This window comes from Meles meles, chromosome 15 (assembly GCF_922984935.1).
Source record: "Meles meles chromosome 15, mMelMel3.1 paternal haplotype, whole genome shotgun sequence".
Classification (NCBI taxonomy): domain Eukaryota; kingdom Metazoa; phylum Chordata; class Mammalia; order Carnivora; family Mustelidae; genus Meles; species Meles meles.
The window spans coordinates 31117252-31132095 of NC_060080.1; positions in this window are offsets into that span (position 1 = coordinate 31117252).

Here is a 14844-nt window from a genome sequence, read left to right on the forward strand (position 1 = left end):
TACTGCTTATAGAGACGTTCCATGTGCTATAAATGTATCATCTTGTTTCATCCTCATAACAACCCTATCAATATCCATTCCTATTTTACTTACAAGAAAATAGATTTAAAGATGTTAAGAAACATACCTAATACCGTACAGCTAGTAAATGCTAAATAAAGCTGGTACTCAAAGTACTTCTATGAGACTGCAAAAGCCATTCATTTAACCACTGCGTTTTCCTATCTCCTCTAATGGACATATGATGGATTCCTGAGTGATTAACTAGAAAAACAGAAGGGGAGAAAAGGAGGAAGGGAGAGAGAGAAAGGAAGAAAGAGAGAGAATGAGGGAAGAAGGTAGAGGAAGGAAGGTAGGAAGGAAGGGAGGGAGGGAAAGAGAGAGAGAGATGGAGGGAAGGAGAAAGAGAGGAAGAGAGAAAGGAAAAGAGAGGAGAGGAGGAAAGAAAGAAAGGAAGGACGGAAGGAGGGAGGGGAGAGGAAGGAAGGAAGGGAGAAAGAAAGGAGGAAAGATTCAGTTAAATATATCCACAAAGATTAACCAATCCCGGCTCAGTGGTGGTGTCAACAGAAACTGCTGTGGGCAAGCTTGATTCCCGGCTCAGTGGTGGTGTCAACAGAAACTGCTGCGGGCAAGCTTGATTCCCTCACCCATTCCAGCATCAGAATGACCTGGGCACACTCTGGAGAACAGTATGGAGGTTCCTCAGAAAGTTAAAAATAGAGCTACCTTATGACCCAGCAATTACACTACTAGACATGTACCCAAAGGATACAAAAATACAGATTTGGAGGGGGCACAGGCACCCCCGTGCTTAGAGCAGCATTATCAGCAATAGCCAAACTATGGAAAGAGCCCAAGTGTCCGTTGACTGATGCATGGATAAAGAAGACATGGCATATGCACAGTGGAATAGTACTCAGCCATCAAAAAGAGTGAACTCTTGCCCTTTGCAATGACATTGATGGAGCTAGAGAGTATGAGAATATGAGGCTAAGTGAAATCAGTCCGTCAGAGAAAGAGAAATACCACATGATCTCACTCCTATGTGGAATTTAAGAAAGAAAACAGGTGAACATCAGGTAAGAGGAAGGAGAGGGGAGGGAGGAAAATAAACCACAAGACTCTCAACAGTAGAGAGCAAACTGAGGGTTGAGGGAGGGAGGTGGGTGGGGGATGGGCTGGATGGGATAAGGGGATTAAGGAGGACAGCAGTGGTGATGAGCACTGGGTGTTGTATGTAAGTGATGCACCACTGAATTCTCCAGAAACCAATATGCACTCTATGTTAACTGAGTGAAATTTAAATAGATGATAGAGATAGATGATAGGAAGGAAAGAAGGGAGGGAGGGAGGGAGGGAGGGAGGCAGGGAGGAAGGAAGGAAGGAAGGAAGGAAGGAAGGAAGGAAGGAAGGAAGGAAAAAAAAAAACCTGGGCAGTTAGGAAAAAAGGCCCATTGTTGGGCCCATTCCGAACCTACCGAGTCAGAATCTCTGGGGATGGGGCCTAGGAATCCTCATGTTCCGTGCCGCCCCCACCGGTCACCCCCCAGGCAATTCTGCTGTGCTGCTGCTTGTGGGGTGTGCAAGAACAGCTGCTGGTGGATGGCCATGCTTCCTGGTTCACCTCGAACACCCACTTGTCCGGGTCTAAGTAGCAATAGATTTTTACTAATCATCTGCGGCCATTTGGTTACCAGTTCCTATCGGAAAGGCAAGTTAAATTTATTTCTTTTCCTCTGCCATTTTCCAATTAAGGAGCTCGTTTAGCAGTCCTTGGGCCAAAATTCTGGAGTCCTTTTTGCACTATCTGTGTCTGTGCACAAACGTGATTGGCAACCAGAAATAGTCCACCAGAAAGAGTAGCCATGATAAGTGTTGACCTCAGCTAACTATGATTTTCACATCTGACCCTCAAGCCACTATCCTGTACTGTATTTCTTGGAGCTCAGGAAGTTCTTAAATAGCACTCAGTTTATGATAAAATACACTCTGTTGTCTCTCAGAAATAAGCTTTCATTAAGCAGAAGCAGAAGCGTTCTAGTTAATGAGCCTTCAACAAACATGAATACTGTACCGAGCCATGGGACAATGACTGTGTTCAGAGTTTGACAGGTGGCAGAGGTCTTTAAAAGGGCTTACATCATCACACAGCGTGGCATGTTCCACAATATGTGTCATTGTGTCTGCCTTTCTTACATTGTGACTTTGACACTCCTGCCAGTGAGAGGTGGGGTCTGCGTTCCCTTCCCTTGAACCTGGGCAGGCTTGTGGCATGGCAGAAGTGACACTGCATACGAATATACTACCTTTATTTATTCATTTGCTTGTTGACCGACATTTGGTTGTTTCCAGTTCTATGCTGTTACAACTAAAGCTGCTATGAACATTTGTGTATAAGTCATTGTGTGGACCTCTACGTCCTTTTCTCTAGGAGTAAATGGCTGGACCATATGGCGGGTGTAGGGTTTAACTGTTAGGAAACTGCCAACTAGTTTTTGCAAAGTGTTGTACCACTTTACATTTCTGTCAGAAGCGTATGAGAGTTCCAGTTCCTCCACTTCCTCACCACCATTTAATATGGTCAGTCTTTTTAAGTTAGCCATTCGAGTTGGTATGGAGTGGGATCTCACTGGGGTTTTAATTTCCATTTCCCTAATGACTAATAATGTCAAGCATCTATGCATGTGCTTATTGACTATTCATGTATCTACTTTGGTGAAATGTCTATTCTAACATTTTTGATGCTTTAAGAATTCTTTCTTTTCTTAAAAATTAATTAATTAAAAAATTTTAAAGATTTTATTTATTTACTTATTTGTCCGAGAGCACAAGTGAGGGAGGGGCAGGCAGAGGGAGAAGCAGACTCCCTGCTGAGCAAGGAGCTGGATGCAGGACTTAATCCCAGGACCCTGGGATCATGACTTGAGCTGAAGGCAGACACTTAACCAACTGAGCCACCCAGGCATCCCTTTTTATTTTTGTCTGAAAGACAGAGAGAGAGAGAGAGAGAGAGTGCACATGTGTGCACCAGCAGGGGCTCGGAGAGGGAGAGGGAGAGAATCTTAAGCAGGCTCCATGCCCAGCATGGAGCCCGATATGGGACTTGATTCTCATGACCCTGAGATCATGACCTGACCCAAAATCAAGAGTCCAATGCTTAACTGACCGAGTCACCCAGGTACCCCAGGACTGTTTTCTTATATTGAGTTTTGAAGGTTGTTTATATTTTCTAGATACAAGTCCTTCGTCAGATATGTACATTGCAAATATTTTCTCCTAGCCCATGGCCTGTCTTTTCATTCTTTCTAAGAGCAGAAGTTTTAAATTTTGATGAAGTCCAATTTATGAGTTTGTTCTTTTATAGATCATGCTTTTGGTGTCATAACTAAGAAATCGTTACCTAAACCAAGGTCACAAAGATTTTTCTCTTATGCTTTGTCTACAAGTTTTATAGTTTTAGCTCTTTCTTACATTTAGGTCTGTGACCCTTCTTGAATTAATTTTTGTTTATGGTACAGAATATGGATTAAAAGTTCTTTTGTTGTTTTCTCCTTTTGTAAATCCAATTGTTCCATCAACATTTGTTGAAAAGACTATCCTTTCGCCACTGGATTATCTTTTCATCTTTGTAAAATTGTCATCAGTGTATGTGTAGATCTCCTTCCACAGTCTTCATTGTGTTCCACTGATTTATTTCTATCTTGTGCCACCACCACTGTGCTGATAAGTTTGAAAGTAGATAGTTTTAGCTCTCCAATTCTGTTCTTTTTCAAAGTTGTTTGACTCTTCTGGGTCCTTTGCATTTCATATGAATTTTTAAAATCAGGTTATAAATTTTAATTGAAAAAAAAGTCTGCTGGGATTTTGAGAGGGATTGCCTTAAATTAATAGATCAATTGGCAAGAATTGACATTTTAACTATACTGAGTCTTCTGACCCATAAAAAAGATAGACTTCTCAGTTTTAGGTCTCCTTTCTCTCATCAGTGACTTACAGTTTTCAGTGCACAGATCTTAACACATCTTTTCTCAGGTTCATTCCCTAAATAGTTGATATTTTTTACGCTATTGTAAGTGTAATTTTTTTTCAGTTTCTGATTATTTTTTACTAGTATTTATTGACTTTTAATTTTGAGTTCTACTTTTTAATTTCGTGTGTGTGTGTGTGTGTGTGTGTGAGTTTTAATAGTTCTCTGTTCTTTTGTTACTAAAAGCATTCCATGGGATGCCTGGGTGGCTCAGTTGATTAAGAGTCTGCCTTCAGGGGCGCCTGGGTGGCTCAGTGGGTTAAAGCCTCTGCTTTCGGCTCAGGTCATGATCCCAGGGTCCTGGGATCGAGCCCCACATCGGGCTCTCTGCTCTGCAGGGAGCCTGCTTCCTCCTCTCTCTCTGCCTGCCTCTCTGCCTAGTTGTGATTTCTCTCTGTCAAATAAATAAAATTAAAAAAAAAAAAAAAGAGTCTGCCTTCAGGGGCACCTGCATGGCTCAGTGGGTTAAGCCTCTGCCTTCAGCTCAGGTCATGATCTCAGGGTCCTGGGATCGAGCCCTGTATCGGGCTCTCTGCTCAGCGGGGAGCCTGCTTTTCCATCTCTCTCTGCCTGCCTCTCTGCCTACTTGTGATCTGTCAAATAAATAAATAAAATCTTTTAAAAATTAAAAAAAAAAGTCTGCCTTCAGCTCAGGTCATGATTCCATGGTCCTGGGATTAAGTTCTGCATCCAGCTCCTTGCTCAGCAGGGAGCCTGCTTCTCCCTCTGCCTGCTGCTCCCCCTGCTTGTACACTCTCTCTGACAAATAAATAAAATATTTAAAATAAAAGCATCCCATAATTATTTCACTCATACAAAATCTTCTTATCCAAGAATGTAAGTTTTTTTTTTTAACTTCCCATTTCAAAAAAATCCTGAAAATGTCAGAATTTGTAGTATTTTTGCCTTTGGGTAGACAGGTTCTCCAGAGAAGAATCCTCCAATCTTCTGTCCAGAGAGCCTAATTCTAAGAAGAGAGAGCGAGCTGAATGAGGACAAGTGTTGGGGGGTTGGGGAGAGTCTCAGGTTCCCACATGTAGATTTTCTTTTTTTTTTTTTTAAGATTTTATTTATTTATTTGAGAGAGAGAGATCACAAGTAGGCAGAGAGGCAGGAAGAGAGTTGGGGGGAAGCAGGCTCCCTGCCGAGCAGAGAGCCCAGTGTGGGGCTCAATGCCAGGATCCTGAGACCATGACCTGAGCTGAAGGCAGAGGCTTTAACCCACTGAGCCACCCAGCTCCCCCGCCCCATGTAGATTTTCACTTAATTTTCGTTTTCAGAATTGTGCTTCAACTCTCATCCTCTCTGCTTTTGTTCCTAAGTCTGATGCTTCTCTAGTTGAATTTAAGAAAATAAACTTCCTTTCTTCTTCTGGAGTTCAGGAGAGGTAGTCATCTTTCAGGGTTGGGTATGGAAAGGAATCTGTGGTTTAATTGTTCCTTATAAAGTCTTCCAACAAATTATCCTGTTAGGAACCTTCTCTCTCCTCCAGCTATCTGAAGAACCGAGTGCCCCCACTTCCTGAACCTGACAGAGTTCTGCTGTGCAACTGGTATGCCTATTGGCATTTTCCTCTGTAAGCTAGGTTACCACTTGTCCATCTGCTTCCCATTTTCTCATGTTTGTTGACATCTCTAATTCACTAGCTTCTCCTGTCCTGTGTGGATTTAAGCATAAACGTTTATCCTTTGCACAAGTGTGCAGGCCATGACATTTACCTAGAAGTCAAATAGTTCTTGAATTACCGTCTAATAACCCTATGTGGCAACAATGACCCTTCATCCCTTTCGATGAGGTTGTGGGGGAAAGTCTAACGGAAAGAGCGAGGCTGAAAGGTAGAGTCTGGGTCACTCATTAATTAGCAATTGTAAAACAATATATGGTAGTTTGTAAAGATAGATAAGAAAACATAAATCACTGTTTACACATCCTTTCTATAATGACAAACTGGTTAAAAAAATTGCAGCAGAATGACCCCAATATAAAAGGAATGAAAATTGTTTACAAGTCAATAAAAAGATGAACACCCAATAGAAACAAAGATGGTTAAAATATATAAAAATACATTGCAATAAACATGCAAATAAAAATACTATTGAGCTAATTTTCACCTATCAGATTAACAAAGTTTAATAGTTGAGCCTTTCCTGGGGCACCTGGGTGGCTCGTTTGGTTGAGCATCAGACTGTTGGTTTCAGCCAGGTCATGATCTCATGGGTTGTGAGATGGGGCCCCTGCTTGGGGCTCCGCTCTCAGTGGGGAGTCAGCTTGAAAGATTTTCTCCCTCTGCCCCTTCCCCCACTCATGGGAGCACACGCTTTCTAAAATAAACAGATCTTTAAAAAATACACTTCAACCTTTCTTGGGGTGAGGAATTCAATTTGACAATTCTGTCAAAATTGGAAACGTGAATACTTTTTGACCAAGAAATTCCAATGCAGAGTGTCATGAACATATGAATGAGTGCTTGAAAATGTTATAAATCCAGCACTGGATTAAATAAGTCACCATTCTATCGCACAGTGAATATTCTGCAGCAATCAAAGACAGTGAGCTTAGAGATGATTTTCTTTTGGCTACACTTTACTTGATTAGAATTTTTTATAATAAGCATGTCTTACTTTTATAATCAGAACAACTAAGAAAGCCATTTGTGTTTTATTCATTCAAAAGCAATTTAAAATCGTAGTTAAGGGTATGACCTGGGTTCAGATCCTGGCACCACTCCCTTGTTCAACCTTCAGCAAGTTGCCTCGTGTCTCTGTTGCTCAGTTTGCCATCATCATGTAAGGTTGTTTTAAGGAGTAAATAAATTAATATATGCAAAATGCATAGGACCTGCCTGGCATGCAACTTGATATGCACTACTTATTATTTCATTTTGGAAAAACGAAGATTATTTAGTGATTTGTATTTAGATTGTGTCAAAATGTCTCTGATGTCAAGACAGCTGATTCAAAATGTCAATAGTCAATGGGACAAGAGAAAAATTAGTTTAAATAATAGAAAGAGACAAAATTAATTATGTTCAAATGCTTACAATTGTCTACCAAAAGAAATCCAAGATACTCAACTAAAAAATTATCAGTAAGAGAATTCAATACAATGGAAAAATAAAGGTTAAATATTCTGAATTCAGTAGCTAACACTACAGCAGCAGTAACTAGTCAGAAATTATAATGAAAGAAAAGCTTCAATTCACAGTAACAAAATAAATAAATAAATAAATAAACAAATAAACAAAACACCTAGGAGTAAGTTTTATAAGAAACATATTATACTCCACATAGTGTCACAAAAATATGCTGAAAGACTAAAAGGAGACCTAAATCTCCTAGATAGAATAATGTAAATAACATAATAATAATGTGAACATGTATTTATATATTACATATCTATATTTTGCATATCACATTTACATAAGTATAAATATATAATAATGTAAAACTGTGTTGATTCCTCTCAGAGGGTAAATCTAATGCAATTCTAATGAAAATTCTGGACTTTAAAAAATTTTTATTTTTATTTTTTTTTTAAGAATTTTTTTTAAGGTTTTATTTATTCATTTAACAGAGAGGGAGAATACAAGCAGGGAGAGCAGCAGGCAGAGTGGGAGGGAGAAGCAAGCTCTCTGCTGAGCCAGGAGCCGGATGTGGGACTCGATCCCAGGACCCTGGGATCACAACCTGAGCCGAAGGCAGCTGCTTAATGAACTGAGCCACCAGGCGTCCTGAAAATTCTGGACTTTTTAAAAACTTGACAGGTTGATCCTCAATCTAGAGAAATAAATAGGCAAGAAAAGTATAAAAGTAAGATGCATGAGGGTAGCTTATTCTGCCAGATACCAAATCAAAAGCATAGTACTCGTTCAGTGGGACAGATTAGAGAATAAGCATTATGGGGATTCAGTATATGGTAAAGGCTGTGTGGGATTATTCTAGAAACTGTGTTAAGACAATTGGTTATATGGGGCGCCTGGGTGGCTCAGGGTTAAAGCCTCTGCCTCCGGCTCAGGACCCTGGGATGGAGCCCTGCATGGGGCTCTCTGCTCAACAGGGAGCCTGCTTCCTCCTCTCTCTCTGCCTGCTTCTCTATCTATTTGTGATCTCTGTCTGTCAAATAAATAAAGTCTTTTAAAAATAAAAAAAAAGACAATTGGTTGTGCATAAGAAGAAAAATTAAATTAGATCTTTATGTTACACAGTACACAAAAATAAATTCCCAACTGGACCAAAACTCTTAAATTTTAAAAAAAGAAACCATTAAACTATAGAAAAATATTTGCAGAATCTCAGAATAGGTTTTTGTCTTTCAAATAAGGATTCGTAATCTGTAAACCTCATATTTTTATTCAAAAATTTTTATTCAAAAAATTTACACAAATATGTAGATAGGTTAATATACATGAAAACAAAAAGTTGTAGGCTGTACCTATGTTGGACTACAGACTGTAATATGGTTAGGAGGTGGAACTACAGTGGACTTTCATCATCTGTTTTATACTTTGGAGGTGTTTGACTTTTGTCTGATTACCTTTGAAATCAGGGGAAAAAAAGCAAATAAAAAAGTATATTATGTACTTGGATGAAATATATCAACACTTTCAGAAGACAATGAAATCGAACAAAGCTATGTGAAAACTGCTTCCATCTCCAATATCTTAAAATTCGGTGCATCCTACACTTACCATTCCGCCATGTTCATTACGCTTGATTTACTCTGGTTTGCTGATGACTTTCCAAATATAGCATTCAGAACTGACCTAATATTTCAGAAATAGTCTGGCCAACCTACAAAACAGTGGTACCGTCTGAAAACGACTGTTTCTCTCTCCTGATCTTGTTAGCGCTGCTTTCGCCTCATCACAGTGTGGTCTCAGGCGGGCGTCGCTCCTTTTGTTGGCTTCACTTTAGAGCACTTCGCAGGCACTGCCTTTCTCACTGGCTGAGGTTTGGGCCCAGCCTGCGCCCTGCAAGCCTGTCAGCGCCGTCTTTCCAACAGTGTTTACTCACTTCATGTCTCTGACACGTTTGGGCAATTCTTGCAAGATTTCAAACTTTTTCATTATTGTATTTGAATTGCTGCCATCTCATGATACAACTTGAATGGATGGGATGTTGCTTCTTATGGATGAGCAAAGAAAGTGGTTTCTTGAGATGGAAACTACTCCTGGTGAAGATGCTGTGAAGATTGTGGAAATGACACCAAGGGATTTGGAATATTACACAAACTTAATTGATAAAGCAGCAGCAGGGTTTGAGAGGATGGACTCCAATTTTCAAAGACGTTTTGCAGGTAAAATACTGTCAGCATCACATGCTACAGAGAAATTGTTCATGGAAGGACGAGTCAACCGCTGGGGCAAATTTCATTGTCTTATTCTACAAAACTCCCACAGCCAGCCACCCCAACCTCTGAGCACCCACCACCCCATTCGGTCAGCAGCCATCAATACCAAGGCAAGACCCTCCACTAGCAAAAAGACTGATTACCTGAAAGCTCAAATGATGGTTAGTATTATTTGGCAATGAAGTATTTTTAAATCAAAGTATGAACATTGTTTTTTAAACATAAAACTATTGCACACTTAATAGACTCCAGTATAGTGTAAACATAACTTTTATAGGCACTATGAAACCAAAAACTTCATTCAACTTGCTCTATTGTGATATTCTCTATTGTAGTGGTCTGGAACCCTAGCTGCAATACCTCTGTGGTATACCTGTATTTAGACTGTAGCCAAAAAAAAAAAAAAAGAAAAAAAAAAGTCCCCTAGCGGTCCAACCAGGTTTCTGTTGGAAAACTAATGCAACTAGTTTTCTATTCTTGTCATAACAAATTGCCACGAATTTAATGGCTTAAACAATACAAATTTATTACCATACAGTTCAATAGATCAGAAATCTGATATTGGTCTCATTTGGCTAAAATAAAGGTGTCAGCAAGGCTATGTTCCTGTCTGGAGGTTCTAGGGGAGAATCCGTTTCTTTGCTCATTCAGGTTGTCGCCATAATTCAGTTCACTGCAGCTGCAGCACTGAGAACATGGTTTTTGCTTGCTGACTGTTCCCATCTTTAGAGACTACCCACATTCCTTAACTTGTAGCATCCATCCTCCTTTTTAAAAACCATTAATAGCAGGGCCGCCTGGGTGGCTCAGTGGGTTAAGCCTCTGCCTTCGGCTCAGGTCATGATCTCAGGGTCCTGGGATCGAGTCCTGCACTGAGCCCCACATCGAGCCCCACATCGAGCCCCACATCGAGCCCTGCATCAGGCTCCCTGCTCGGCGGGGAGCCTGCTTCCTCCTCTCTCTCTGCCTGCCTCTCTGCCTACTTGTGATCTCTGTCTGTCAAATAAATAAATAAAATATTTTTTAAAAATCTTAAAAAAAAACAAAAAAACATTAATAGCAGGTCAAATTCTTCCCACATTCAAGTCTCTCCTCCTTCTATCTCCTCCCTCAATGCAGATAGGAAAGTTCTCAATTTCAAAGACTCTTGTGATTAGAAACTCTCTATCAGATATACTCTCCCCAACTTAAGGTCCGTAAATTTGCTCATATCTGAAAATTCCCTTTTGCCATGAGGCTACACATTACAGGTAGGGGATTAGAACTTGGACATCTTGGCGAACAGTTAAGCGTGTGTGTTTTGGAATCCTCAGGGGTTTGAATCTGATTATAACACCTAAGAACTGAGCCATCTTGGACAAGTTACTTTAAATTTCTTCTTTATAATGGTATCTTCCCCAATTGACTCTCATAAGAACTACAGACTACATGTACTTAGCAGGTGCCTAATATACATAAAGGCAAAATATTATTATTAAATTTAAATGAGGAAACTTTTCTTATCTCAATTAAATTTCATCACATTGCTTCCAACCCAAGGCCACAGCCTGTCAGTTTTTAATCTCAATTCTGTGGTCTGCAATATTCTAACTTACTTTAGATTTGTGTTATCTTCCCCTTGATAAGCACCACTTGCGGCTTCATCTCGGTCACAAAGTTAGTTAAGGAAGGTCAAGCTGTAGCTTTGGCATCAATGGAGACAGCTCTTATCTTTGAGAACAATTTCACATGAGAGACCTTGACCCTCTGGGTCAGGTGCTGAGAAGGAAAAGGAAATACAAAGGCTCCTGCCCTTAATTAATGGCGCCTTTCAAAATAAGAAAAAATAGGGTCACTGCAAATGGCATCCAAGGCCTCCTCAAAGGCAATTGAATTGTAAGTGGATACATGAGATAAGGAGATATTAACATCCTCATTTTATAGATTCATGAACAACTAAGGCTCAGGCCATTTTAAAGGACTTCCTCAGGCTCATATAGTGGATAAAGGGCAAGAGGGAGGCCATGAACCCAGGACATCTGACTCCATACCCCACATTCCTGCCCCCTCAGCACTCTTCCTTCTAAGGGTTTGGAAACCAAAATGGAAAACAGCTTCCTGTGAACTGGAGCAGGTAAACCACTGGTATACAGTTCTGCTTGCCACATCCTGGAACCTGAGAAGCCCCAGAAAGGAGACAACTAAAGGATGGAAGAAATCCTGGGCCTTTGATGAGAGAAGAGCTACTTCATTAGAATAAAAAAAAGAAAAAGAGAAATTGAAACTCTTCAGCTTAGAAATGTTACAGGTGAGGGAAAAAAAATCAATGCAGACCGACAGGTTGAAGACTGACGGGCAGAGTTGGCTCTCATCTATTTGGCACCTTTCAAACTCTTGTTAAAGTACTTCTTCACAGAGCAGAAATGTAGCCAACTCTCTACTTCCATGAAGCTGTGCTAGCCAGAAATATTCAGGCAATCAGTCTTCTTAACAGTGGGTTCCTGAAAAAAATTTATAACCTGATCATTGGGAATTAAAGTATGTTTTCCCATTCTTTCCCATTTCCCAGTAGTATGATGAAGAGTCTTGACCAAGGGAGTATTATGTCCAATAAATGACAGATATGGCCAACAGAGGTGAAAATCCAATATTATGACTTCAAAATTCCATATAAACATAAAAAGGGTCAATATGTACCACATCTTGGTCGTGTGTGAGATCTCAATTTAATATGTGCATACAAATATACTTAATTTATATATATTCAACACTAAAAGGAAAATTCTATCCCATAAACTTCTCTTTAATAGTTTACATTTAATTTTGCCTGTCTTCAGAATTTAGGAGGGCTTTTATGGACATCATCTGAGTAAGTCAAGTCTTTAAGAAAACAAAAAAAACTGTCCAGATAGGTTGTAAAAATTCAAACCACCAGCTTGTTGGATTTACTATTATCTGAGCCATACTACGTTTTAATCTATAAAGTCCATTTTTATTGTTGAAAAAACCTCAGTGGAGCAGCTGACCATGAATTTGAAAGCACAATGGCTGGGTTGTGGCCTGTATTTCCCTCCCAAGTGTCAACCCCAGGGCAGTGCTAAGGTCCTCTCCAATGGAAGTGCCCCCTATCTGTCCTGAAGATTTATACTACCACCAGAAGCACATTTTATATAAATTATATCATTGTGAGATAAGTAGGACAGATATTACTGTTCTCATTTTACATCAAAAAAGACCTAGGGTTTAAAGTACCATAAATGACTTTGCTCAAGGTCACACAGCTCAGTAGTAGAACAGCTGGGACAAGAAGTCAGGTCTCACAAGTCCCCGTACACAGTGCTACCTCAAAGTTATTAGGAATTATTTTTGACTCATCCAAAACAACCAGAATGTAGAAAGAGTCCTGTTTCTGTCCCTTCTTAATTTCAATACATTCTCTTCAAATATGTGTATCTTGTGCCCTACTGAAAAAATACCTCTTTGCCGCAGCATTTCCAGTCGCCTGTCTTCTAAGAATTGTTGGGAGTTGGCAAGATGTAGGCATGACCAAAACAGGACTTTCGGTTGATACAGTAGGACTCTAGTCCAGACAGAACGTAAAGCCAGGTCTTTCCAGTAAAGTGTCTCCCACTGGAGCTGTTTTTAAAATGCTTATGACCGCTCCCTCTCATTAGATGGCCAATGGCACAGAGAGATTTTCTTGTGATCATAGATGTCTAGATCTTTCTCAAAGCCACACAGTTCTGCGGGGGGAATCCAAATTCTAACTACTGCGCTTCTTTTTTCAACTCGGAGTTAGGATCTGGTGCACTTCAAATATATTGAAGAAGATATTTCTTCAAGCTCACAAAGGCAAACCTAACACCAGGAAGTGCCAACACTATCATTCCCTACCCTCATCACAGCAACCCATCCCATAGCCTGGCCTCCTCTATCCTACCCATAACCTGAATAGAGGTGGCTGGTGTCATTAGGGAATACCATGGAACAGGAGCACTGTTGCTTGGCAACGATCTCCTCAGCTAGCTTCCCATAAGCTGGGATAGAAATCTCTTCCTCTTCTTCGGGTTACCTCTGTGATACGTACCAGCTTTAAGGATCCTCACATGAGCATTCATGTTGCAAGAACTGGTAGGCAGCCTGAGCCATTCCTTTATTCACTTTGCTACAAGGGCAAAATTACTAAGGAACAAGAGTAATTGGATCAATTTATAAAACCTATCTGGATAATTCGGACGAAAAGAAACTCGTTACTCAAGAACAATTTTACTCATTTTATCCAAATAATTTTGATAGCCCCTTTCCCCAAATGACAACTCCTGGGTGAGAAAAGAGTTTAAAACAAAAATAAACACCACCACATAGAACTGCTTTCTTGAGCAGACAGTGTCATCCAGCCTGAACCATACATTGTATCGATGCAGAATTAGACCTAGGAACCCTAACTATAATCCAGGCCTCTTTCCTTACCATCTCTGCCCTTTGCACTATACACAGTCATGTGCTCTTCCCTGCAGAGCGTCACAGCCCACCAAACAACCCTGGGTTACAGCCCAAGCCAATGTGTCACACCCCATGGCAAGTAGGTTGAGGGTGTGGCTCCAAAGGGGTTTCCCTGCACATTTCCAGCATCTTACTCTACAATTTATAAACCATTCACACATAATGGAAACAATTCCCCAAAGCAGTCCTACTTTCTCAGAAACATAAATGAACTAAGGAAAATAACAGCTTTTACTGATTCTGAGACTGGTGTTTGGAGCAGAAGCTGTAGGGATTCCAGGGTTATTAGACAGCGGGAGGAGGTAAAACAGGCTATGTAACTATTTTGGGTCTTTTTGGTCCTGTGGTAGAAATTTCAGTTCGAATAATAGCACTTTGCTGAGAAATACTGTGGTATTAAATAAGCATGAGGCTTTTTTAGAATACATCTAAAAATTTTAAAAATTATTTTTATTAACATATAATGTATTATTTGCCCCAGGCGTACAGGTCTGTGAATCATCAGGCTTACCCATTTCACAGCACTCACCATAGCACATACCCTCCCCAATGTCCATAACCCAACCACCCTCTCTCCCTATCTCATCCCCCCCAGTAACTCTGTGACATTGAGTCTCTTATGGTTTGTCTCCCTCCTGATCCCATCTTGTTTCATTTTTTTCCTTCCCTACACCCCAAGCCCCTCACTCTGCCTCTCAAATTCCTCATATCAGGGAGATCATATGATAATTGTCTTTCTGATTGACTTATTTCGCTCAGCATACTACCCTCTGGTTCCATCCATGTCATTGCAAATGGCAAGATTTCATTAGAACACGTCTAAATTTGTACTAGCAACAGTACTGTAGGTATTACTTATCCCTACAAGAGTTTACCAAGAAAAGCTCTACCATGATTGAGGTCACTGATAGTGGAATCAGTCCTCTCGATTAATTTGTATTCGGTAGAAAAAGTCAGGTTTTATCATGTATCCTACAAATGCA